Below are 26,831 nucleotides of genomic sequence, written 5' to 3' on the forward strand. Positions count from 1 at the left end.
GTGGCACAGTGGTAAAGAATCTGTTTGCAACGTAGGAAACACTGGTTCAATCCCTGGATTGGGAAGATCCCCTGGAGTAGGAAATGTCAACTCACCCCAGCATTCTTGCCTGGAAAATTCCATGGACAGAGGAATCTGATGGGCTATAGTCCATGGGGTCCCAAAAGATTTGGACAAGAGTTAGCAACTAAACAACAACAAAATAGGAGGCAGGTAACAGCTGCTATTTCTAATTCCACAAATATTCCACTGGGAAATGAGTTATACTGGATGAAGGCAAATGACTTGCCATGGTTTTAGATAAGAAGTGATGCTGAGGCTAGATGCACAGTAATAACCAAGAAGTTTTAGAGGTCTTACAAGTGAAACAAAATTGTGAATTTTTAAACACAATTCCAATTATTGAACAGTTTCTGTAGCAAAATAAGGCTACAATATTCTGCACCAAAGTAAAGATAAAATACTCTGCATATCTGCAAAGTAATATTTATATTATAAACAGACTTCTCCTTATTCTTGGGTCTATCGGTTCAGTTCATTCACTCAGTGTTGTCCATTTCTTTTGTGACCCCATGAACTGTAGCATGCCAGGCTTCCCTGTCCATCTCCAACTCCCGGAGTTCACCCAAATCCATGTCCATTGAGTTGATGATGCCATCCAACCATCTCATCCTCTGTCATCCCCTTCTACTCCTGCCCTCAATCTTTCCCAGCATCAGGGTCTTTTCCAATGAGTCAGCTGTTCTCATCAGGTGGTCAAAGTATTGGAGTTTCAGCTTCAATATCAGTCCTTCCAATGAACACCCAGGACTGATCTCCTTTAGGATGGACTGGTTGGATCTCTTCTGTCTATACACAACATGAAAAACAGTATTATGTTCAAACGTTTCTGTTCAATATAACTTTTGAATTAAAAAAATAAATTTCAACATAGACCCATATAGTTTCATGTTTATTTTATTTTTCATGAGCTTTTCTCTTGGCATGACATATTTCAACTCTTAAAAAGAAAATCCCTTGAAAATAAACTTTAATCTGAGGTACTGAATTGTGAAAAGTCGTTTTGTCACAAGAGGATAGGATCCTTATCATAACTCCTTCTTGCTGGACGAGTTTCATCTATGGAGTAAACTTGCTCCAGTTCTCAGATACAGATATTTCCTTTTCTCCGTCTTTCCTGTTTTAGCAAACTTCCAGAACCAAAACAGATAGCATATTGTGATGACAAATACAACAGTTGCCACACAAGCCAATAGGAACCCAATCACGTCCAGTGAGTGGTACTACTACCAGGTGAGGTTGTGGGTGGCTGGCCACACGTGCTTGGCTCCTTTGTAGCATATGGCAAACTCAGTCCAGTAGACTGCTCAGTCCAGGGGTCTTATAGGTTGATCATGGTGAATTCTTGATAGCTTCATAGCATTTCCTTTCTATCTAATGAAGAAGTACAAAGATAGCAACATTGAAAGAAAGCTACTTTACTTAAGCATACCAATGGCATAGATGGTTTTCAAAAAGAGTCATACAAATTCAAAGTAAATAACATACAATTACATAAAAGTGAAAGTGAAAATAACTCAGTTCTGTCCAGCTGTTTGCGACCCCATGGACTGTACAGTCCATGGAATTCTCCAGGCCAGAAAACTGAAGTGAGCAGCCTTTCCCTTCTCCAGGGGATCTTCCCAACCCAGAGATCGAACCCAGGTCTCCGGCATTGCAGGCAGATTCTTTACCAGCTGAGCCACAAGGGAAGCTACAATTACAGAAGTAATAGTCTATTTTTAGTTGGGTCCTCATTGAAAGTTTGATTTTTACATTGAAATTTTAGATTGACTGTTATTTAAAAAGTAAATATGTAAGGTCAGGTGGAAAAATTCAATCTTTTCTACCATAGGAATTGATAAGAGCCATTCCAAACACTGTACGTTGGATAGTGGAAAGGCGAGTTCATGATGATGTTCTTGTGGAAGTATAATAGAACAGAGTAATAGTGTAATAAAAAATGAAATGACTCCTAACCAGTCCAGGTGCTTTGACTCTTCTCCATTCCACCATCTATTTTCTACCAGTGGACAAAATTATTTTTTGGAGATACCTATTAGGTTATTACATTTCTCTACTCAAAATTTCCATCTGGCTTCTTATCACATTTAGAATAAAACCCAAATCTGTTCTTTGGTCCATAGTATCCTACATGCTCAGACCCCTGGTAATCCCTTCCTTGATCACTTTGTTCGGCCACTCTGTGGTAAGCACATTGGCCTTCTAGCCGTTTCTTGATGTTACAAATGTTTTCCTACCATAGGACCTCTGAATTTGCAGTCCCTTTTGTCCTTCTGGAATATCCTTCCCCACAACATCTTGGACCTTGTTTCAAGCTCTTGATTGAAGGCTTTGTCTCAGTATTACTTTCAGAGTGCAGAGTAGCTTTTCTTGATCATATTAAGATAGTTCAGTTCAGTTCAGTAGCTCAGTCGTGTCTGACTCTTTGCGACCCCATGAATAGCAGCACACCAGGGATCCCTGTCCATCACGAACTTTCAGAATTCACTCAAACTCATGTCCTTCGAGTCGGTGATGCCATCCAGCCACCTCATCCTCTGTCAACCGCTTCTCCTCCGGCCCCCAATCCTCCCAGCATCAGAGTCTTTTCCAAAGAGTCAACTCCTTGCATGAGGTGGCCAAAGTATTGGACCTTCAGCCTTAGCATCAGTCCTTCAAAAGAACACTCAGGACTGATCTCCTTTAGAATGGACTGGGTGGATCTCCTTGTAGTCCAAGGGGCTCTCAAGAGTCTGCTCCAACACCACAGTTCAAAAGCATCAATTCTTTGGCACTCAGCTTTCTTCACAGTCCAACTCTCACATCCATACATGACCACAGGAAAAACCATAGCTTTGACTAGATGGATCTTTGTTGGCAAAGTAATATCTCTGCTTTTGAATATGCTATCTAGGTCAGTCATAACTTTCCTTCCAAGGAGTAAGTGTCTTTTAATTTCATGGCTACAGTCACCATCTGCAGTGATTTTGGAGCCCAAAAATATAAAGTCTGACACTATTTCCACTGTTTCCCCATCTATTTGCCATGAAGTGATGGGACCAGATGCCATGATCTTCGTTTTCTGAATGTTGAACTTTAAGCCAACTTTTTCACTCTCCTCTTTCACTTTCATCAAGAGGCTTTTTAGTTCCTCTTCACTTTCTGCCATAAGGGTGGTGTCATCTGCATATCTGAGGTTATTGATATTTCTCCTGGCAATCTTGATTGAAGCTTGTGCTTCTTCCAGCCCAGCGTTTCTCATGATGTACTCTGCATATAAATTAAATAAGCAGGGTGACAATATACAGCCTTGACATACTGTTTTTCCTATTTGGAACCAGTCTGTTGTTCCATGTCCCATTCTAACTATTGCTTCCTGACCTGCATACAGGTTTCTCAAGAGGCAGGTCAGGTGGTCTGGTATTCCCATCTCTTTCAGACTTTTCCACAGTTTATTGTGATCCACACAGTCAAAGGCTTTGGCATAGTCAATAAAGCAGAAATAGATGTTTTGCTGGAACTCTCTTGCTTTTTCCATGATCCAGCAGATGTTGACAATTTGATCTCTGGTTCCTCTCCCTTTTCTAAAACCAGCTAGAACATCAAGAAGTTCACGGTTCACGTATTGCTGAAGCCTGGCTTGGAGACTTTCGAGCAGTACTTTACTAGCGTGTGAGATGAATGCAATTGTGTGGTAGTTTGAGCATTCTTTGTCATTGCCTTTCTTTGGGATTGGAATGAAAACTGACCTTTTCCAGTCCTGTGGCCACTACTGAGTTTTCCAAATTTGCTGGCATATTGAGTGCAGCACTTTCACAGCATCATCTTTCAGCATTTGAAATAGCTCAACTGCACTTCCATCACCTCCACTAGCTTTGTTTGTAGTGATGCTTTCTAAGGCCCACTTGACTTCACATTCCAGGATATCTGGCTCTAGGTGAATGGGAGTGAGCACACCATCATGATTATCTGGGTCGTGAAGATCTTTTTTGTACAGTTCTTCTGTGTATTCTTGCCACCTGTTCTTAATATCTTCTGCTTCTGTTAGGTCCATACAATTTCTGTCCTTTATCGAGCCCATCTTTGCATGAAATGTTCCCTTGGTATCTCTAGTTTTCTTGAAGAGATCTCTAGCCTTTCCCACTTTATTGTTTTCCTCTATTTCTTTGCATGGATCCCTGAGGAAGACTTTCTTATCTCTTCTTGCTATTCTTTGGAACTCTGCATTCAAATGGGTATATCTTTCCTTTTCCCCTTTGCTTTTCACTTCCCTTGTTTTCAAAGCTGTTTGTAAGGCCTCCCTAGACAGCCATTTTGCTTTTTTGCATTTCTTTTCCATGGGGATGGGGTTGATCCCTGTCTCCTATACAATGTCACGAACCTCCGTCCATAGTTCATCAGGCACTCTGTCCATCAGATCTAGTCCCTTAAGTCTATTTCTCACTTCCACTGTATTATCATAAGGGATTTGATTTAGGTCATTCCTGAATGGTGTAGTGGTTTTCCCTACTTTCTTCAATTTATATCTGAAATTGGCAATAAAGAGTTCATGATCTGAGCCACAGTCAATTCCTAGTCTTGTTTTTGCTGACTGTATAGAGCTTCTCCATCTTTGGCTGCAAAGAATATAATCAATCTGATCTTGGTGTTTACCATCTGGTGATGTCCATGTTTAGAGTCTTCTCTTGTGTTGTTGGAAGAGGGTGTTTGCTATGACCAGTGCATTCTCTTGGCAAAACTCTATTAGCCTTTGCCCTGCTTCATTCCGTATTCCAAGGCCAAATTTCCGTGTTACTCCAGGTGTTTCTTGACTTCCTACTTTTGCATTCCAGTCCCCTATAATGAAAAGGACATCTTTTTTGGGTGTTAGTTCTAAAAGGTCTTGTAGGTCTTCATAGAACCGTTCAACTTCAGCTTCTTCAGCGTTACTGTTTGGGGCATAGACTTGGATTACTGTGATATTGAATGGTTTGCCTTGGAAATGAACAGAGATCATTCTGTCGTTTTTGAGATTGCATCCAAGTACTGCATTTTGGACTCTTTTGTTGACCATGATGGCCACTCCATTTCTTCTGAGGGATTCCTGCCCATAGTAGTAGATATAATGGTCATCTGAGTTAAATTCACCCATTCCAGTCCATTTCAGTTCGCTGATTCTTAGAATGTCGACGTTCACTCTTGCCATCCCTTGTTTGACCACTTCCAATTTGCCTTGATTCATGGACCTGACATTCCAGGTTCCTATGCAATATTGCTCTTTACAGCATTGGACCTTGCTTCTATCACCAGTCACATCTACAGCTGGGTATTGTTTTTGCTTTGGTTCCATCCCTTCATTCTTTCTGGAGTTATTTCTCCACTGATCTCCAGTAGCATATTGGGCACCTACCGACCTGGGGAGTTCCTCTTTCAGTATATATCATTTTGCCTTTTCATACTGTTCATGGGATTCTCAAGGCAAGAATACTGAAGTGGTTTGCCATTCCCTTCTCCAGTGGACCATATTCTGTCAGACCTCTCCACCATTACCTGCCCATATTGGGTGGCTCAACATGGCATGGCTTAGTTTCATTGAGTTAGACAAGGCTGTGGTCCATGTGATTAGATTGACTAGTTTTCTGTGATTATGGTTTCAGTGTGTCTGCCCTCTGATGCCTTCTCGCAACACCTACCGTCTTACTTGGGTTTCTCTTACCTTGGGTGTGGAGTCTCTCTTCACGGCTGCTCCAGCAAAGCACAGCCGCTGCTCCTTACCTTGGATGAGGGGTATCTCCTCACCGCTGCTATGCTATGCTATTTACTCTGTAGACATTTTAAAATTTGTTGTATTTTCTAAGATAAACCCTTAAGTTGAAGCATGCATGAAAGCTGCACAATTTCAAGTAAACAGCTCAAAACTCAAATAAGCTAGAAAATCATCACCAAGTGAAACACAAATATAACTCCTACCCAGATCAGGCTTTAGGGTATTATAAACTCCTGATAGGCATTCTTTCCTGGTAGAAGCTTCCAGACACTTCTCTCTTCTCCAGATTAAGTACTAGCCTGACCTCTAACACGGTACAATGACTTAACTTGTGTACATATTGGAATCATATGGTATGTAGTTATTCCACTGTTGTATAGTATTCTCTTGTTTGATAATACCACAAATTATTTATCCATTGTTTGATCATCGGGCATTTGGATTGCTAACAGCTTTTTGGTCATTACTAGTTATGTGGGTGTAATTATTCTGATATATGTATTTTGGTTTATATATTTATACATGTTTATTAGTTATATATCTAAGAGTGGAATTGCTGAGAGAAGGCTGCATGCATGTTTAGGCTTCTTTAATATTATTAAACAGTTTTCTGAAGTGGTTTATTAATTTGTGTTATCAGCAGTATGGAAAGGTTCCTTTTTCTCCACATTCTTGTGATGGTTCTCAAATTTTAGTTTTTATGATGACATATAAATGAGATTTAATTTATATTTTCTTGATTACTAGTGAAGGGGATAAAGCTGTATATATTTTGCCAGGAAGTGTAATCTTTTGTATAGGTATTTTAATATATCTATTTTAAGATTGAGGAAATTTCTATTTTTAGTTTGTAAAGTATTTCTTTTGATATCATGAATGGATGTTGACTTTTATCAATTATTTAATCATTAGACTGGTCATAATATTTTTCTCTTTTATGTTGACAATTTATTGAATTATATCACTCATTTTTGTACATATAAACAAACAAACTTTCAATCCTGGAATAAGTCCATTTTGATCAAGGTGTTCTGTACTTTTTATATGGCATTCTAATTCTTTTGTATTTTATTTATGGAAGGAATTGTGTTAAAAATTTTTGTTTTCCTGTAATGTCCTTATGTTTTTGATATTAGGGATTATGGCCTCATAAAATGACCTGTAAAGTGGTAATATGTTTGAATTATCTAGAAGAGTTTGTGGAAGATCAATAGTACTTCTTTTCTTAATTATTTGGAAATATTTACTGATGAAGGCATCTGAGCTGGGAGTGTCCTCTGTGGGAAATTTTAACAGCTTTAACAGATTCAATAAAGTATGGAAATATTTAATTATTAAAAATATATTCAATTAATTTTTGTAAAATATTGTGTTTCAGAGGACACTGGCAAGAGAAAAATAACTAAATGATGGAAAGTATATTTGTGAACCATATATCTGAAAAGGGACTTATGTATATGACACATAAGAGTTCTAATAGCTCAATAATAAAAAAGACAACCAAATTAAAAAAGTAGATAAGGGATTGGAAGAGACATGTCTCTAAAGTGATACAAATGGCCAGTAAAAACATGAAAATATTCTCAGCATTAGTAGCCATAAGGAAAATGTAAATCAAGACCAAAGAGTGATCATACTCATTACCATGCCTATAATAAAAATTATAAAAGATAATAACATGTGTTGGCAATGATATGAAGGATTAGAACTCTCATACACTGTTGGTGAAAATGTAGAATGATGTGACTACTTTGGAAAAGAGTTTGGTAGTTTCTCATAAATATAATTATCCTATGACCCTGTGCAGTAAAAACTTGTGTTCACACAAACATGTATAACAGCATATAGATTCTTTTCATTATAGACAAAAGTGAAAAAAATAGAAATGCCCATCAATTGATGAATGTATTAATAGAATGTGGTATGGTATGGATATACTATAAAATATTATTCAATAACAAAAAGTACTGGTACATGCTGCAATATAGATCTAACTAAAAACTTTTTCCTAAGAAAAAGAAGTCAGTTGTAAATGACCACATATTGTATGATGCTATTTAAATAAAATGTTCAGAATAAAAAAACCTATTGAGACAGGAAGATTAGTAATTCTTAGTATTTTTAGAGTTTCAGAAATTTTAAGCATTGAATTAATATCTTTCTCATTTTACAGTCTTATATGGGTAGGCTTTGTATGCTCAGTCAACTCAGTTGTGTCTTAACTCTTTGTGACTGTAGCCTACCAGGCCCCACCACCTGTGGGATTTTTCAGACTAGAAAAATCCACTTCAGCCCACTGGAGTGGGTTGCCATTTCCTCCTCCAGTGGATCTTCCCAACCCAGGGATCAAACCCATGTTTCCTGTCCCTCCTGCACTGTGTGGCAGATTCTTAACCACTGAGCCATCAGGGAACCCTTGTATGGATTCTGTCATACTTTAAAAAATGCATACTGTTACAATAAGCTCTATAGAGATCAGATTTCTTTTCTTTTCTTTTTTGCATGGAAAATTATTGCACTGATTAGTTGCTCTTTTGGAGAAGGAAAAGATACCCCACTCCAGTATTCTTGCCTGGGGAATCCCATGGACAGAGGAGCCTGGTGGGCTATAGTCTATGAGGTCGCAATGAGTCGGATACAACTTAGCACCTGAACAGCAGCAGCTGCTCATTAAATCAATAGGATTAAAAAGCAACTTTGAAACAACTGGTTGAATGTAAAAGTGAAATTCAGATTGGTTATATAATTTTAAGTATTTTAAAATTAGCCTCTTAATAAGGGAAATAAACATATTACTGTTGAAAAGAGAACTTATCAATCTATAGATACTACCAAGTTAAAGAAATGCTATACTCACAAAGGGTCATAAATGACAGTCTTCAGTGCACTGAGCAAGTCTGCACTTGACATTGTGTTCAAGTCTAGTAGCTATTCCCTTGGCCTCCATGTGAGCTGTATTATTGGATTGGTTAACAAACATAGGGAGTCCCATAATGGGAATCATATGGTAAATGGCTTCAGGAATGCCATTGCCACCACCATGAGTGATAAAAGCTTTGGTTTTCGGTTGACCTAAAAAATATTTCAATAAGAACAATAAATTCTGAGTCCCATGGTTAGAAACAGAAATTGACAGTATAAGTCAACAGAGAAGGCAATGCTTTCTGCTGAGGATTGCTATGTTCATGAGATCATGCAAACATTTGTGAATTTCCAAAGAAAGCCCATCTGAATAAATGAGGGAAAGCTACACATTAGAGGGGATATTAGGGCAGAGTTGCTTTGTCCAGAGGACAAGTGTGGACTGATTCTTGATTTGAAGAATGCCATGTTCAAAACCATGGAGGTGAAGAAACATTGTTTCTTAGGAATAGAGGAAATGATTCATTCTGATAATGTATGGAGAATCTCAGGGTGCATTTGGCAATAGAGGAAAAATGATGGATGTGCTGTTCATAAAGTCATCTTCTATCGGCTACACTTTGATTTTTAGGCAATGTGAATTACTGAAAGTTCAAGAAAAAGTATGGATGTTTACTATAAAGAAAGCTGAGCACCGAAGGATTGATGCTTTTGAATTGTGGTGTTGGAGAAGACTCTTGGGAGTCCGTTGGACTGCAAGGAGATCCAACCTGTCCATCCAAAAGGAAATCAGTCATGAATATTCATTGGAAGGACTGATGCTGAAACTCCAATACTTTGGCCACCTGATGCGAAGAACTGACTCATTTGAAAAGACCCTGATGCTGGGAAAGATTGAAGGCAGGAGGAGAAGGGGATGATGACAGAGGATGAGATGGTTGAATGGCATCACCGACTCAATGCACATGAGTTTGAGTAAACTCTGGGAGTTGGTCAAGGAGGCCTGACATGCTGCAGACCATGGGGTCGCAAAGAGTCGGACATGACTGAGTGACTGAACTGAACTGAACTTCCCATATAATCTTAGATAAAAGCACTACAATAGTAGTAGAGCTGAGATAGAAGAGTGAGGGAGACAAGAAGACCAGTCAAAAAGCTATCGAAAATTTATAGATGACAGATAATTATCAAGTGTTGATGTTTTACCTTTCTGTTCCACTACTGTCCCTGAGACTTAATTAGAACTTAGTATTTTTTTTTTTTTTTTGCCATCTTCTTACCAACAAGATCATTCTGTTGGATCCACTTAAAAAGATGAGTGTTATTTCCCAACATATCTGGTTTCTTCCCACTGAATCACCACACAACCTATTAAGACTAAGAAAAGACTGAACTCCATGAATAAGATCACAGTCTCAGAGCATTTTAGAAGTTAAAATCTAGTAAGAAGTCATTTTGCCCCACTTATTTCAATGAACAGATGGGGGCATTTCTTCTCAGGAATGTTAAATAATGTTAAACAATAGTTCAAAAAATCAAAGCAGCAAAAATCTGGGACCCTGTTGATCAATTTATCATTTTGTTTACTACAACATGCTATGACTAGTTTTAAATACTTGAGGGAAATTAGCTTGTAAATAATGTAATTTAATAGCTAAAAGCATTCAAGAATCAACCAGGACTGTAGTGTATACAAAAAGCTGACTGAAATTTCTGCAACTTCATTTCATGTGACTGTCTTATATAACAAACCTGTGGTTTGACTCTAGAAAATACTTTGCTTGCTCAGCAGTTTCTGAAAGAAATTGGTGAAGATATGTTTATGTTTATTTTCTCCGTGAAGCATTTTGATGGAAATGTGTCTCTTTCTATTTGATTTTGTGAACAATATTATACTTTATTCTATGTGGTATAATGAGATAAAATTTCTTCAACTAGTTGAGAGAATATAAATTATTTTACACTGCATATTGGAAAATCACTTCCTATAATCTTTGAAGTATAAAATTGCTAAGACATTATTTCATTTTGTTTTCCTCTAAAGGTATTAATAATGGAAATATCCATGCACATATTTTGTACAAACCTAGGGATTGCAGAATAATAAAAGCAATAAATTTTTTAAAAAAGAGAGTGCCACATTAATTTTCATTGATTATTATAAACTGAAATAAGCAATTTAGAAGTTTGTGCTGTTAAGAGATTAACTGCATTTTTTACAATAGAAAATACTAATTTAGAATGTTTCAGCGATGCTATGTCTACCCCAAAGAAATCACTGATGCTGAAATTCTCATTTCTCAGTGGAATGAAATACCCTCAAATCCTAGATTAGTGGAGTAATGTTTTTTATGTTTAAGGCACATAACTGTATATTACTTGTCAAGGCTGTCAACCTGAATCAAGGTTCTCAAAGATGAAAATAGTCAGGGTTGTTTGGGATAGTTTAGGGCAAGTAGTTCACAGCTAGTGAACGAGTACTGATGGATTTATACTTCCATAAAAATAACGATAGGACTTTAGCAGGAAGCTCTTCTCTAAATTTTTTTCTGCTAACACTGACTCTTCCATGCTTCCCAGTTTTTGCCTCTTCTCTTCCTCCCCACCTCTGAGAAAGTAGTTGTTAATACAGTCAGTCAGAATAGTATGCTGATTAGGTCAAGCTGCTAATGGTCAGGACTAAGAAACCTTAAGACTTCCCTGGTTGCTCAGACGTCTGCGTACAATTTGGGAGACTGGGATTCAATCCCTGGGTTGGGAAGATCTCCTGGAGAAGGGAATGGCAACCCATTACAGTGTTCTTGCCCCCCCACCCCAAGAAAAAGGGGGCTCAAAGAAATATTTTACTTCCTTGGTGGCTTGGATGGTAAAGCGTCTGCCTACAGTGCAGGAGACCCGGGTTCAATCCCTGGATGGGGAAGATCTCTTGGAGAAGGGAATGGCAATCCACTGCAGTATTCTTGTGGCACCCCACCCCCCCGCCCCTTAAAAAAAGGGAGATCAAAGAAATATTTCTAGAGAAAGAAATGACAATCCACTCCAGTACTATTGCCTGGAAAATCCCATGGACAGAGGAGCCTGGTAGGCTACAGTCCATTGGGTTGCAAAGAGTCAGACATGACTGAGCGACTTCACTTCACTTTCACAAAAGACCTTAAAGTTGGAGCCCATGCCCCTTCCTGTCATCTTTTTCTGCTTTAACAGGGAAAAAACCTGGATCCCAGGCTTCTCTCTTGATCTGTTCCTCAACGAATGATTTTAAGACACATGCTATTTTCATCTTGGGAAAAGAGGGAGCAGGAGTAGGAGGAAGGATTTGAATCTTTATGCTCCAACTCAGTCTTTTTCAAAATTCTGTTTTAAATATTGAATACTGAGTGCAGCTACCAAGTGAACTGCAACAGGATACCTCTCAGATGCTCAGAACTCCCAGAGTCCCCTCAGGAAGTCCCCTAGGAAACATTGTGATTTGTGGGGCAAGATTTGGATGTTTTTGTGTTCTTACTGTTAACTTAATAGCACTAGAATCTCAAACATAAGCTCTAAGACAGAAATGTCTCTCAGAACAAAGTAAAACTTGAATTGGAACATTTAAGCACATATGTCCCCCTTGTTCCATTTTAAAATTCAAATTCGAAAGAAAAATGAGATATACCAATTCATTTTGATCTAACCATGTTATGATATTCTCTGTTTCTCTCCCCTTTGCAAAAAACATTCTAATGGACCCACTCCAGACTTTAAAGAGATTCATTCAAATAGCTGTTCAGTACAAAGGTAATTGGAATCTGGGCAAGGGTTGATCAATCATATTAGACCTTTCTTCTGGAAGGTTTTCAACCACTGACCCCAAAATCAGTATTACAAAGCCATCTTCTCCAGAGCTTTGGACAAACTCTTGAATTTCCTGAAAAGAAATAATTCATTGTATTCTGAAGGGGAATCAGCAGACAGAGGGTTTTTGTTTCATTCATTCTTTCTTTAGTTTGTTTGAAGAACATGAATACATACATTTCTAAAGAGAGAGAATTGTTAGAATAGCATCATCTTCTAATATGCTAAACTATTAAAACACTTGAAAGAGATGTGTGATATGCAGTTCATTTTCTTTAACCAATGTATTATCATTGACTACTAACAAGTACAGTGATTTATTTATCACTTACCAACAAAGGATGTCACTAAAGTGAAAGTCTCCAGGGAAGAACATTTCACATTGTGACAACACAGGTTTGATTTTCTTAAGTGACTTTTGAAGATAATGTAATTTTTATTCCATGTCTCAAACAATAGCAGGACCAGGAATTTTTTTCTCATTCTCTGTTAAATATTGCTAAGATCCAGAAACAATGGCTTAGTAATTTGTCCCAGGATGACAGGATTATACAAGCACACAAGTAAAATAATATGCTTATTAAAACATATGGCTTGCTCACCAGGACAAGATTCAGGACCTTACTGTGTCCAGAAATCCAAAGTTATGCTTTCAACTTTGCTAAATTCCAACCTGTTCCTTACATTACAAAGTCCTCCTTAATATCACCAACCAGAACTCAACATTTTAGGTAACCTTTCTCTGACTTCCTTTTACTGAAAATTGATGAAACTCTGTCAAAGTGCTGTTCCTTTTTCTTATAATAAGTTAAATAATCCTAGCCTAGCAAGATCAAGGTTTTTGGGTTTTTTTTTTCCTTTTTCTTTCTTGGTTTGTTTTGGAGAAGTTGACAAAAGACAGACATTTAAAAGGACCTGAACTCCTAACAGAATTCTTCAAATAAAATGAAAAACAGTCTGTAGCTCAGCTTCATGAATTTGTATGTCATTCTTTATCCAATGTATTTGTTACTGAATTGATCTACTTTTCTTCTTAGCAGTTTTCAGGACAGGTCTTCTGATATATAGGCTTTCCTGATTATAAGGCTACCTATGATAATATAAGGGTAATGGTGCTTCCCTAGTGGCTCAGATGTTAAAGAATCCACCTTCAAGACAGGAGACCCGGGTTCAATTCCTGGGTAGGGAAGATCCCCTGGAAAAGGAATGGAAACCCACTCCCATATTCTTACCTGAAGAATTCTATTGACAGAGGGGCCTGGTGGGCTATAGTCTATGGGATGGCAAAGAGTTGTACATAACTGAGTGACTAATACTTTCACTTTTCCCTTTTTCATGATAATATGAACAGATTAAAGGTTACATATAATTGCTTTGGTAAAAGAAAAGCATTCTTGTTAAATCATCTCTATATAATTAAATAAGAACTCTCAATTTATTAACCATGATTTATTATTTACTTATTGGTGTTTCAAATTCCCAATTCCCACAGTTCCCTAAATTTAAGCCTCAGCTAAGACTCTGATCTATTAAACTTCTTATATTATAGTAATTGTCTGAAAGAGACAAAGACTGCTGAAAGTATTTTTTCTTGTCTTGAAAGTTTATTTCTTTTTTCTTCCTATCTCATGCTCTGATAATACTGGGTATGCTACATTAATTTCATATCTGTTAAGGAAATAGCTTTTCAAAACTTCCCATAGCTTATTTTTCCCTACTTTTTTTTAAAACAATGAAATTGCAATATCATATATTATCACTATTTTTATATGGGATGTTTAAATGTTGAGTGTAAATTTGATTTTATTTCTGATCTTGGCCAAGATATTTTAAGGATACTGATGCTATGATATACAGGGAATGTGACAAACTTTGCCTGTAAGCTGTTTGTTTTTGGTGGATTTTATGCCACGAGAGTGTGACTTATTGGGTAAAACACCTGATCAAGCTATCTAAGACTAATTATCATTTATGACATTAAGTTACAGAAAACTTTCATCTACATTTGTAAATGTGGGTCCTATTGTGCAGGTTTTGAACTTGGTCTTGGAGAAGACTCTTGAGAGTCCCTTGGATAGCAAGGAGATTAAACCAGTCAATCCTACAGGAAATCAGCCCTGAATGTTCATTCGAAGGACTGATGCTGAAGCTGTAGGTCCACTACTTTGGCCACCTAATGCAAAGAACTGACTCGTTAGAAAAGACCTGATGCTGGGAAAGACTGAAGGCAGGAGGAGAAGGGGATGACAGAGGATAAGATGCTTGGATGGCATCACCATCTCAATGGACATAACTTTGAGCAAGCTCTGGGAAATGATAAAGGACAGAGAAAGATGGAACGTGGCAGTCCATGGGGTGGCAAAGAGTCAGATATGACTGAGCTACTGAAAAACTCCAGCAGATCTCCTGACTCAGGAATTGAGCTCACATCTCCTGTAACTCTGGCATTGGCTTGTGGTTACTTTATCACTGGACCATAAAGAAGCCTGGACATCAAAGATTTGATGCTTTCTTGAAACTCAGCATTCATAAAACTATGCTCATGCATCTGGTCCCATCACTTCATGGCAAATAGATAGGGAAACAATGGAAACAGTGAGAGACTTTATTTCCTTGGGCTACACAATCACTGCAGATGGAGACTGCAGTTGCAATATTAAAATATGCTTGCTCCTTAGAAGAAAAGCTATGACCAACCTAGACAGCATATTAAAAAGCAGAAACATTGCTGACAAAGGTCCGTCTAGTTGAAGCTATGGTTTTTCCATAGCTTCCCATGGTAGTCATGTATGAATGTGAGAATTGGACTATAAAGAATGCAGAGTGCAGATGAATTGATACTTTTGAACTGTGGTGTTATAGAAGACTCTTGAGGGTCCTTGGACTGCAAGGAGATCCAACGAGTCCATCCTAAAGGAAATCAGTCCTGAATATTCATTGGAAGAACTGATGCTGAAGCTGAAACTCCAATACTTTGGCTACGTGGTGTGAAGAGCTGACTCCTAGGAAAAGCCCCTGATGCTGGGAAAGATTGAAGGCAGTGGGGAAGCAGATGACAGAGGACGAGATGTTTGGATGGCATTACTGCTTCAATGGACATGAGTTTGAGCAAGCTCCGGGAGAAGCCAAGCATGTTGCAGTTCATGGGGTCAAAAAGAGTCAGATGTGACTGAACAACTAAGCAACAACAACATTGTGCAGGTTAATACTTTTTTTTTTAATTTTATTTTTAAACTGTACAAATTGTATTAGTTTTGCCAAATATCAAAATGAATCCGCCACAGGTATACATGTGTTCCCCATCCTGAACCCTCCTCCCTCCTCCCTCCCCATACCATCCCTCTGGGTCGTCCCAGTGCACCAGCCCCAAGCATCCAGTATCGTGCATCGAACCTGGACTGGCAACTCGTTTCATACATGGTATTATACATGTTTCAATGCCATTCTCCCAAATCTTCCCACCCTCTCCCTCTGCAACAGAGTCCATAAGACTGTTCTATACATCAGTGTCTCTTTTGCTGTTTCGTACACAGGGTTATTGTTAGCATCTTTCTAAATTCCATATATATGCGTTAGTATACTGTATTGGTGTTTTTCTTTCTGGCTTACTTCACTCTGTATAATAGGCTTAACCAGTCACTTTCTCCTTGGTATTTACCTTACTATATTTGTTTCCAAGCCTGGTTAGTGAGATCAGGCAGGTTGAAAAGTGAAAGTTGAAAAGTAGTCTCTCAGTCACATCTGACTCTTTTCAACCTTATGAACTGTAGCCTGCCTGGCTCCTCTGCCCACGGAGCTCTCCAGGCGAGAATATTGGAGTGGCTTGTCATTTCTTTCTCCAGTGGGTCATCCCTACCCAGGAATGAAATCTGGGTCTCCTGCATTGCAGGCAGATTCTTTACCAACTGTGGTATTAAAGAAATCAGGCAGTTTACATGATTGAAATAAAACTATACCTAATGAAATTAGGCATTGTGTCATGAGTGCTAAGTAACTTCACTAGATTCCAACTCTTTGCACACCCATGGACTATAGCCTGCCAGGTTTCTCTGTTCACGGGATTCTCCAGGCAAGAATACTGGAATTGTTTCCTATGCCCTCCTCCAGGGGATCTTCCTGATTCAGGGATCCAATCTGCGACTCTTACATCTCCTGCAACGGCAGGCCAGTACTTTACCATTAGCACCAATTCCTGAGAGAGGCTTATTTTCATGAATTGTATTATCAGGATGCAATGATTTCTGGTCTGTTTTGTGTTGTGAAGTTCTTTCACCTCAGATAAGATCAGGAAGAATACTGAAGTGCATTCACAAAGTTTTTGGAAAAAAATATGAGTTTGCCAGTACACACACACACACACACACACACACATACACACACACACACACACACACACACATACCCCAGAAGGAATCCCTCCAGTCTAGATACTGGTGACACTGCTTAAAATTCAAATACTATTTTAATATTTTCTTCGTTTTTCAATTTCAAAGACAAATTCCTTTGGCCAAAAGTTCACTAAAAAAAGAAAGTCGTGGCAGCCAATAGTTATGAAGCACTATGTTTTGGCAGTGTGTAAGGACTTCATGTACATGCAATCTAAGTCGTTTTAGTTGTGTCCACTCTTTGCGACCCTATGGACTGTAATTTGCCAGCTTCCTCTGTTCTTGGGATTCTCTAGGCAAAAATACTAGAGTGGGTTCCCATGCCCTTCTCCAGGGGATCTTCATGACCCAGGGATTAAACCTGAGGTTCTTTACCTTTAGCACCACCTGGGAAGCCCAAGGCCTTTATGTATCTGGCAGATTATTGTTATTCTCAGTAGTTCTGGCCTATAAAGTAGACCACACTTTTCTTCCTTTATTCTCATGCATCCATATTTTATAGAAAAGGTACTTTGGCAGAATTTGCTTTTGGTATATCTTTTACTTATCATAGTACCATGTATTAAAGCACCAGATTCCATCAGTTCAGTTCAGTTCAGTCTCTCAGTTTCATAGTCTTTGAATACTCTCATATATTTCCAATTTTAATATGGCATTATCAGAATTTGATTCTTTGAGATATTTCATTGCAATTTACTTTAATAAAATATAAGAGATCACTCCCACATCACCTCAATCTAAAGTATCTTTTGATTTGTACTTTATTATAAGTAATTGTTTAACATTCATATTTTTTCTGGCTGACCAGTCTATAAGATCCCCAAGGACTACCATTGTGTCTCTCCCTTTCACCCCTCCTTCTTCAGTACAGAGTAAAGAATCTGACATCTAGCAGACAAAGAAAACATATTTGTTGAAAAAATAATGTTTCTCATGTGTTGCAAGACTTTATCATAGTGGCTATATCCACATAATCTTGCATTTCTCTCATATTTTTATGACTGTTATATAATCCAGAATATTCAGTAATAGTGAAACATGAAACACACAGTGAGTGAAGGAATGGTGTGAAGAAATTTTATATATTGCCCATATAACTTCCAGAAGACAGTATTTGGACTGGGAATGGAAATTTTCCTTCAAGATAAAAATTTTACCTTGTGCAGGGGTTTGGCAGGTTTTCAGTGAAGTCCTCCAACAAAATCAAAATTTGGTAAGAATGGTTGGGGAAATTCAAAATCCCAAGAGCTTTTTATCAACCAAAAATCAGTTTTCTCATTAATTCACAGATTGTAGTGGGTCTTCCTGTAGTGGAAGTTAAGAAAAGGAATATATGGAAATTTGTGAATATATACCCATTTTTCTTAGATGATACAGCAATAAAGCTTCTGTTCTGTGTAAGCCAAGATGAACAAATAATGCCAGTGTTTTACAGTTTAAACAAACATATATAGAGAAAAAAGAGAGGGAAAAACACAGGTAAGTGAGAAACTTATACAGCTCATAATAACCTCTTCCCTTGGCACCTTTGAACCTTTCTAGGTTCATATACCATTAAAGATTAACTCTTGTATCATACGTTACAGGTTCACTAATAGATTTTAATTCTAAGTCAATTTTACTCTGTAATTATTTACGTATGTGACAAATATTGCATTCTAAATGATCATCTTCTTGTTTTCCACTGTATAGCATTATATTTCTATCACTTTCATAATATTTGTGCATTTTTAATAACATTCTGACATTTTAAACATTTTTTTAAACTAACTGAGGATCCCATCTTCCAGGGAGAACCCAGCATTGTGTGATTGCCATGCACCCATTGGCAGGGGAAGCTTCTGGTGCTAATAGGTTAGAGGGAGGATTCTAAAATGGTGCTTGCCAGGGTTGGTGTCAGAATGGTGGAACGAGATTCCAAAAATGGCTACCACCAGAGCCATATCCCCAGGTGTAGTCCCAGCTGTACAATGCCTCTCCAGGAGATGCTCCAAGATCAGCAAGTGGTTCTTGCCCCAGGTGTCTTTCAAACTACTGAGTCTGCTGGAACTCAGACTAAGTGAGATTTTGTGTATACCCTTTGAAAGCAGATTCTCTGTTTACAGAGTCTCCTGTTTTCTCGAATGGAAGCCACACTTGCTTTCAAAGCCAGACATTCTGGGGTATGTCTTACCAAAATAGAGACCTTGATGTGGGGGCCGAAACCCCTGTCTCCTGGAGGAGGACTTCTATGCTTGTGATATTCCTCCTGTTTGTAGGTGGCCAACCTCAGGTTATGGGTCCCAGTTAGACTGTATCTCTGCTCCTCCTACTTGTCTTGTTGTGGCTCCTTCTTTATATCTGTAGTTGTGGAAAGTCTTTTCTGATAGTCTTCAGGTCGTTCTCAAAGATAATTGCTTTGTGAGTAGTTGTATTTTGGTGTGTCCATGGGAGGAGATAAGTCTAGGGTCTTTCTGCTTCACCAGCTTGATCTCACTCACATAGGTATTGTTTTCTAAAGATTATTAATGACTTTCCACATTAAATATGGACCAACAGCATGAAGAATTTGCACTTCTCACACTTGTTTCAGTCTGGTCTTCAGGTCACCTAGTCAGCCACCAGAGGATCCTGGTTACTCATGAGAACTTTTCAGAGGATAGATAAAGGTAAGAAGAGACCCTCCAGTGGTTTAAGAAGCCTCCCTAATGATGCAGATCTCACCGGGAATCAATAGCCTTCCCTTCCATAGCTAAAGTCTCAACTTTTTTCCTGTACGTTTTGAAGAATAAAGCTTATTGTGGGACTAAATTTTTGAAACATCTGTGATCAACAAAGTGTATGATGATCGAGATGCACTAAATGAAATGATGGCTTTCACCTCCATCTTTATGTTATTTATTTTTTCTCTCCTAGGAAATTTGAAACATTCTGACTATATCGATTACTACAATCTAATGGCAATGGAAGGCTGCTTGATAACTGCCTAAAAAGGAAAAAAGGATGGGCAGCTAAGGAACTATCTTATGATTCAGTCTGTCAAGTGTGTTCCTCTGTCTAAATTTGTGTCTTTGGTCTCCAGAAAATTATAAATATTGGAAAAACTAAAAGTAAATATTAAAAAGCACATCAGAATGAGTGATAAGGGAGATTCACCTACTAAAGACTGACAAAAATCTTCCTTTTTAGTATTTATAACTTGGTTGAAGGATCTCCTTTGTTAATTTCTATTCTTAGAATAAATCAGCAATGCTGTGAAGCTCCTTGTTCAAGGAATTACATAAAAATTCTGGAAAGCCAGGCTAGAAAACCTGCCTTGGTTGCAAAAGTCTATTTGCACCAGTCACTTGCACTTCTGTCCCCGTACTTACCTAAAATTTCTCTAAGCTTTTTTATGGCTTTGGATTATTTGCTTAGTATATATTCACACATACACTCCATTCACAGCCCAGCATCCTATTGTGACTTTTTGCTATTTTTTGCCATGTCTTCCTTCACTTTGCTGTGCATGTGCTTATTATGTTACCTCACTTACAAGCTGCTTTTCTATGACCTATGATTCCTGATTAACTTTTATCTTAGAAACTTTAATCTCTGAATTATTTATTTTAGAAACGTTGGTCTTTGGATTATTTGCTTAGTCTTTTATTTTAGATAGGCCTAATCATCCTCCAGTTCATTCACCAACCAGCTTTCTACACTGACTGTTTGGCATGTGATGCCCTTTATCACTTCACATCAACTCGCATGACCCTGCTATGGAACCTCGCCTAAGAATTTATTTTCTATGACCTGTGATTCTTGGTTAATTTTTAGCAGATTTGTTCCTAGACTTTGGTCTTGGTTCTATTTTTCAGGGCTCTACCTCCTATAACCTCATACAATATATACGTAATTTTAATCTTGAATATTGTGTATGCAATATATATATAATCTTAAATTAACCTTGCAAATCTTCTTAGCCATTGACAGCAATAAGGAATTTATGTCAAGGATGGTTTCCAAAATTTTTACAATAATTTCCAACCACAAAGATATATATATATATATATATATATATATATATATATATATATATGAGTAAAAGGTAGTGAGGGAACATCTCTCTTGGCAAAGATAAGTTTGGTTAGTTGAGTGATATGGAGAACGTCTGTTATAAGACCACCACAATGAAGAGAAACTAACCTTCTCTATACTGTAGTGTACTTGATGCTTACCATAATATTTCTCCAAATCATAGATAAAGTTTTGAAATTAGAGTCTCATGTTTTGTTTTGTTTTGTTTTCATGTAACACATTATGCAAAGTGGTTACTCTGAGGCCAGACATCTATGTTTTAATCCCATCTCTGTCACTTGCTGCTGCAAAGTCACCAGCCCACCAGGCTTCCCTGTCCCTGGGATTCTCCAGGCAAGAACACTGGAGTGGGTTGCCATTTCCTTCTCCAATGCATGAAAGTGAAAAGTGAAAGTGAAGTCGCTCAGTCGTGTCTGACTCTAGCGACCCCATGGACTGCAGCCTACCAGGCTCCTCCGTCCATGGGATTTTCCAGGCAAGAGTACTGGAGTGGGGTGCCATTGCCTTCTCCGCATCTCTGTCACTTATTCCCCATGAAAACTTGAGTAGGTTACCTTACTTAAGTTCAGGTATGTATAAAATGAGAATAATACTGCCTATGAATAAGATTTCTATGTCTCTATCCTATGAATTAATAAATATGATGGACTTAGATGTCCTGGAAGAGAGTAAATTCTCAACAAATATTTACTAATTTCCTTCTGCTCCCCACATTAGTAAACAACAGAAAAGAATAGGAAGTTCAAAAAGTATTTGTTGTTGAATGGATGTACTCACAGAATCAAGATTAGAAATTATCTAGATATGCGTGATATGTTTTGCTCTGGAATGGCCGATTCACATCAATATATGACAAAAACCACTGTAATATTGTAAAGTAATTAGACTCCAATAAATTTTTTTTTTTAAGAAATCATCCAGATATGAAGAATCTATTGGACTCTCACCTTTAGCTTACTTTTTCAAACTGAAGGTATTAGAATCAGAAAGCAGACATTGATAATTCAAATATTATCCCCTGATGTTTTTTTACATTCTAATATTAATCTCTGATATTTTAAGTTTACTTGCTGTTCAAGGAACTCTCAAGAGTCTTCTCCAACACCATAGTTCAAAACCATCAATTCTTCTGTGCTCAACCATCATTATGCTCCAATTCTCTTATTCATACATGTCTACTGGAAAAAACATAGCTGTGACTACACTGACCATTGTCAATAAAGTAATGTCTTTGTTTTTTAACATGTCTAGGCTTATTTTAATATGCTGTCTAGGTTTGTAATAGCTTGTCTTCCAAGGAGCATGTGTCTTTTAATTTCATGGAGCAGTCACCGTCTGTAATGATTTTGGAGCCCAAGAAAATAAAGCCTGGAGAAGGAAACGACAAACCACTTCAGTATCCTTGCCTTGAGAATCCCAGTAACAGTATGAAAAGACAAAATGTTAAGACACTGAGAGATGAACTCCCTAGGTTGGTAGGTGCCCAATATGCTGATGGAGAAGAGTGGAATGGAGAAATAACTCCAGAAAGAATGAAGAGGCTGAGCCAAAGTGAAAACAATGTCCAGTTGTGGATGTGACTGCTGATGGAAGTCAAGTCTGATGCTGTAAAGAACAGTATTGCCTAGGAAACTGAAATGTTAGGTCCATGAATCAAGGTAATTTGCAATTGACCAAACAGGAGATTTTGAAAAATTGCTTAGTTGAGTAAATTCTCAAAGTCATGACAATACAAAAAGTTATGACCAATCTAGACAGCTTATTAAAAAGCAGAGACATTACTTTGCTGACAAAGGTCCATCTAGTCAAAGCTATGGTTTTTCCAGTAGTCATGTATGGATTTGAGAGTTGGACTCTAAAGAAAGCTGAGCACCGAATAATTGATACTTTTGACTTGTGGTGTTGGAGAAGAATCTTGAGAGTCCCTTGGACTGCAAGGAGATCCAACCAGTCCATCCTAAAGGAGATCAGTCTTGGGTGTTCATTGGAGGTACTAATGTTGAAGCTAAAACTCAAATACTTTGGCCACCTGATGTGAAGAACTGACTCATTTGAAAAAAAAACCCTAATGCTGGGAAAGATTGAAGGCAGGAGGAGAAGGGAACAACAGAAGATGAGATGGTTGGATGGCATCTCCAACTCAATGGACATGAGTTTGAGTAAATTCTGGGAGTTGGAGATGGACAGGGAGACCTGGTGTGCTGCAGTCCATGGGGTTACAAAGAGTCAGGCATGACTGAGCGATTGAACTGAACTGAACTGAAACAGGAGATAGTAAGAGTGAACATTGACATTTTAGGAATCAGTGTACTAAAATGGAGCAGAATGAGTAAATACAATTCAGATGACCATTATATCTACTGTGGACAAGAATCCCTTTTAAGAAATGGAAAAGCCTTTATAGTCAAGAAAAGAGTCTGAAATGCAATACTTGGATGCAATTTCAAAAATGACAGAAGGATCTCTGTTCGATTCCAAAGCAAACTATTCAATACCATAGTAATCCAAGTATATGCCCCAATCACTAATGCCAAAGAAGCTGAATTTGAATGGTTCTCTGAAGACCTACAAGACCTTCTAGAACTAACATCAAAAAATATTTCTTTTTCATCATAGGGGGCTGAAATGCAAAAGTAGGAAGTCAAGAGATACCTGGAGTAACAGGCAAATATGGCTTTGGAGTACAAAAATGAAGTGGGGCAAAGACTAACAGAGTTTTGCCAAGAGAACACTCTAGTTATAACCAGAGAAGATTCTACATTGGACATCACCAGATGATGGTCAATACCCAAATCTGATTGATTATATTTTTTGCAGCCAAAGTGGAAGAAGCTCTATACCGTCAGCAAAGAAAAGATGGGAGCTGACTGTGGCTCAGATCATGAACTCCGTATTACCAAATTCAGACTTGAATTGAAGAAAGTAGGGAAAACCACTAGACCATTCAGGTATCACCTAAATCAAATCCCTTATGATTATACAGTGGCAATGGCACCCCACTCCAGTACTCTTGCTTGGAAAATCCATGAACAGAGGAGCCTGGTAGGCTGCAGTCCATGGGGTCGCTAAGAGTCGGACACGACTGAAGTGACTTAGCATAGTATTAGCAGTGTCAAATAGATTCAAGGGATTAGATCTGATAGACAAAGTGCATGAAGAACCTTGAACAGAGGTTCACAACATTGTACAGGAGGCAGTGATCAAAACCATTCTCTCAAAAAGAAATGCCAAACAGCAAAATGGTTGTCTGAGGAAGCCTTACAAATAGCTGAGAAAAGAATAGAAGCTAAAGGCAAAGGAGAAAAGGCAAGATATATCCATTTGAATGGAGAGTTCCAAAGAAGAGCAAGGAGAGATAAGAAAACCTTCCTAAGTGATCAATCCCAAGAAATAGAGAAAGCATTAAAATGGAAAAGACTAGAGGTTTACTTAGTAAATGACATTTAATCCATTGAGAGGGAAAGAGTAATACTAGATAGTTTCCAGAGAAACTCATTCACAACTAAGCAATTTTTCTTCTCAATAGAGATACTAGATAATGGAGATGTTAGAGAGATTAAAATAATAGAAGAACTGAATCTAGATGGAGAAGTCAGGAACTTTGATTCTGAAAGCTAAACAGAGCCTCAGCTATGAGTTCATAGAAATGTTTAATTTTAAAGACAAGTAAACACAAAGTTTATACAAAATATCAGATTGCTTTGGACATAGATTTTTTTTTTTTACTGATCCAGGTTTAGAAGGATATTTCCTCATGACTAAACTTCATTTGATTTTTAAATATAGTTAATGAAATTTCTTACTATAGCATGTCAAAAATGGCTAATACTCTTTGTAATTCCTCCTATTAAGAGGTGGAGGCTATTTCTTCACCCTTTGAATTTGGGCTTTCCTCCTGACCTGGTTTACCAATAGAAGGTGACAGAAGTGATTTTGTGTGACTTCCAAATCTAGTCTAAAACTTTCATGCAACCTATTCTAGAATTCTGCTATCATCTAAAAAGGTCCAAGGTTTTCTGTTGGAGAGGTCACCTGGAGGAGACATCAAAGTATCCTGCTAATCTGCCAAACCCCAGCCATGTGAGTGACACTTTCTTGGACTGTTCCACTTCTGTCAAACCTGGTAACTAACAGTAGCATAAAGATTAAGCCCAGGCAAAACCCACTGAAGAGACATTTTCTTATGCCCAGCCCATTTTTCTGATTCATAGGGTCGTGTGCAAACAGTATGGTTTCTCTTTTAAACCATGAGTTTTAGGATAGCTTATTTTACAGCAATAAATAAAAGACATTATAATTTATGAAAAGTGCAGTGCATATGTAGCTTTCAAAATAAATAAGCCTCAATAATATTAACATATTGGGTTATTATTGTCACAGGAACATCTCCAATGTCACAGAGTTCTAGACTACTTTGCACATTCTCCTGAATAGTTGATACCTTTTGACTAAGAAGTTGTTATATTTCCATTTTGACACTAAACATAAGAAAATACAAATTATACCACTCTAACCCACACAAAGAAGATAAGATTTCTTTTCATCTACTGGAGGGAAAATGTAATAAACCAGACTTACCTAATACTTCACTGTAAAATTTATCCCACTTCTTGTTAAAAGTCTCATGCAAAGTCAAAATATAGGTCATACACCATATTTGTCACTTTCTCCATAAATATCATTTTGTCACTTAGTTCAAATATTATAATAGGTATGTAGGAAGGAGGTCATATAAGCCCTCCACAGAGTTTTTCATATGTATTGCCTGTGGTAAATTTAAGACTGTAGACCAAAGGTAGGGTAAGCAGTTTAACCAGCAGCTCAACACAAGGAGAAATTGCATCTCTAAGAACAACATCACATCTGGACTCTCTCAGTTTTTTCATAAGTTTTTTTGTTTAAAACTGCATCCGCATAGAGCTTTTGAACAGTATCAGAATATTTGTGATATGTTTTTTTGCATCTTTGAATCATATGCCCATAATGTACTCTTTGGTAATTCATATGCCCATATCTTGATCTATTTCATAAAATGCAAATCAGGCTCATTCTTAGTGAAGGATATAGGATAAGCCTCAAATTTAAGGGTAGATGGTTTACTGGGATCCACCAGGATGGAAGCTGAAGATGCTAGCACAGTCACTTCATGATCCCTCTGAGCAAGTTCATCCAAAACTGTCTTGAAATTGATCTAGTGATTCTATTCCATTGGACACACCAGCACCTTTTCACAGAAGTCACAGCTGAAATAAAAAGAAAGCACAAGAAGAAAAGCCCATCTCTTAGACATCTTGATAAAATCCAAACCTTCATAAGCTTCCTTAATTTCAGAGGTAGCTCTCTGTTATATCCGGGACAGAATCAATTAAGTAGTTAAAATATAACTGCCACTTGGTAAGGTCACAATGACTATGAGCTAAAGACTGTTTCCAAGAGTCTGCCTAGGCAATTTCTCTGCAAGCTAATCTCCAGTTTAGAGGCTTTGGAAAGCAAATAGATAAAAGCACAGAGGATTTTGTGATTTTGTGTACAATAAATCCCTGGCTCTAGGGTAAGAGGAAATTGCCTAGGATGTAGAGAATTTTCAGATAAGGAAGCAGCATGTGTCAACAGAGATACATTCTGATTTGTTTGAGCATTCCAAGCATTTCTTTCTGCATATTTTAACACCTATTTTATTAGCTCTATTTCATTTAGCTCACGTTTGTTCTTTTGACTGAAGTTATTCCTTCAGTTCTTTGACTGAAGTTTTTCCTCTTTATATGAACATGAGCATCTTTTGAATATAACTTTAATCAGTTTAGTATAGCTTTAGTCACTTTCCTTTGAGAATATTGCTTCTGAATTATGATCATTTCCTTTTCTGAACATTTGTAACCTTTCTTCTATTCCTCTCACTTCTTCAA

The 26,831-nt window shown here is 37.6% G+C and overlaps 1 pseudogene; it reads right to left on the reverse strand.

Moving 5' to 3' along the window:
- Positions 1 to 1,115: 1,115 nt before the first annotated feature.
- On the reverse strand, positions 1,116 to 26,215 carry LOC133249168 (UDP-glucuronosyltransferase 2B18-like; annotated as a pseudogene).
- Between the last annotated feature and the right edge of the window lie 616 nt (positions 26,216 to 26,831).

The sequence above is a fragment of the Bos javanicus genome, chromosome 6 (assembly GCF_032452875.1).
Source record: "Bos javanicus breed banteng chromosome 6, ARS-OSU_banteng_1.0, whole genome shotgun sequence".
Lineage (NCBI taxonomy): Eukaryota > Metazoa > Chordata > Mammalia > Artiodactyla > Bovidae > Bos > Bos javanicus.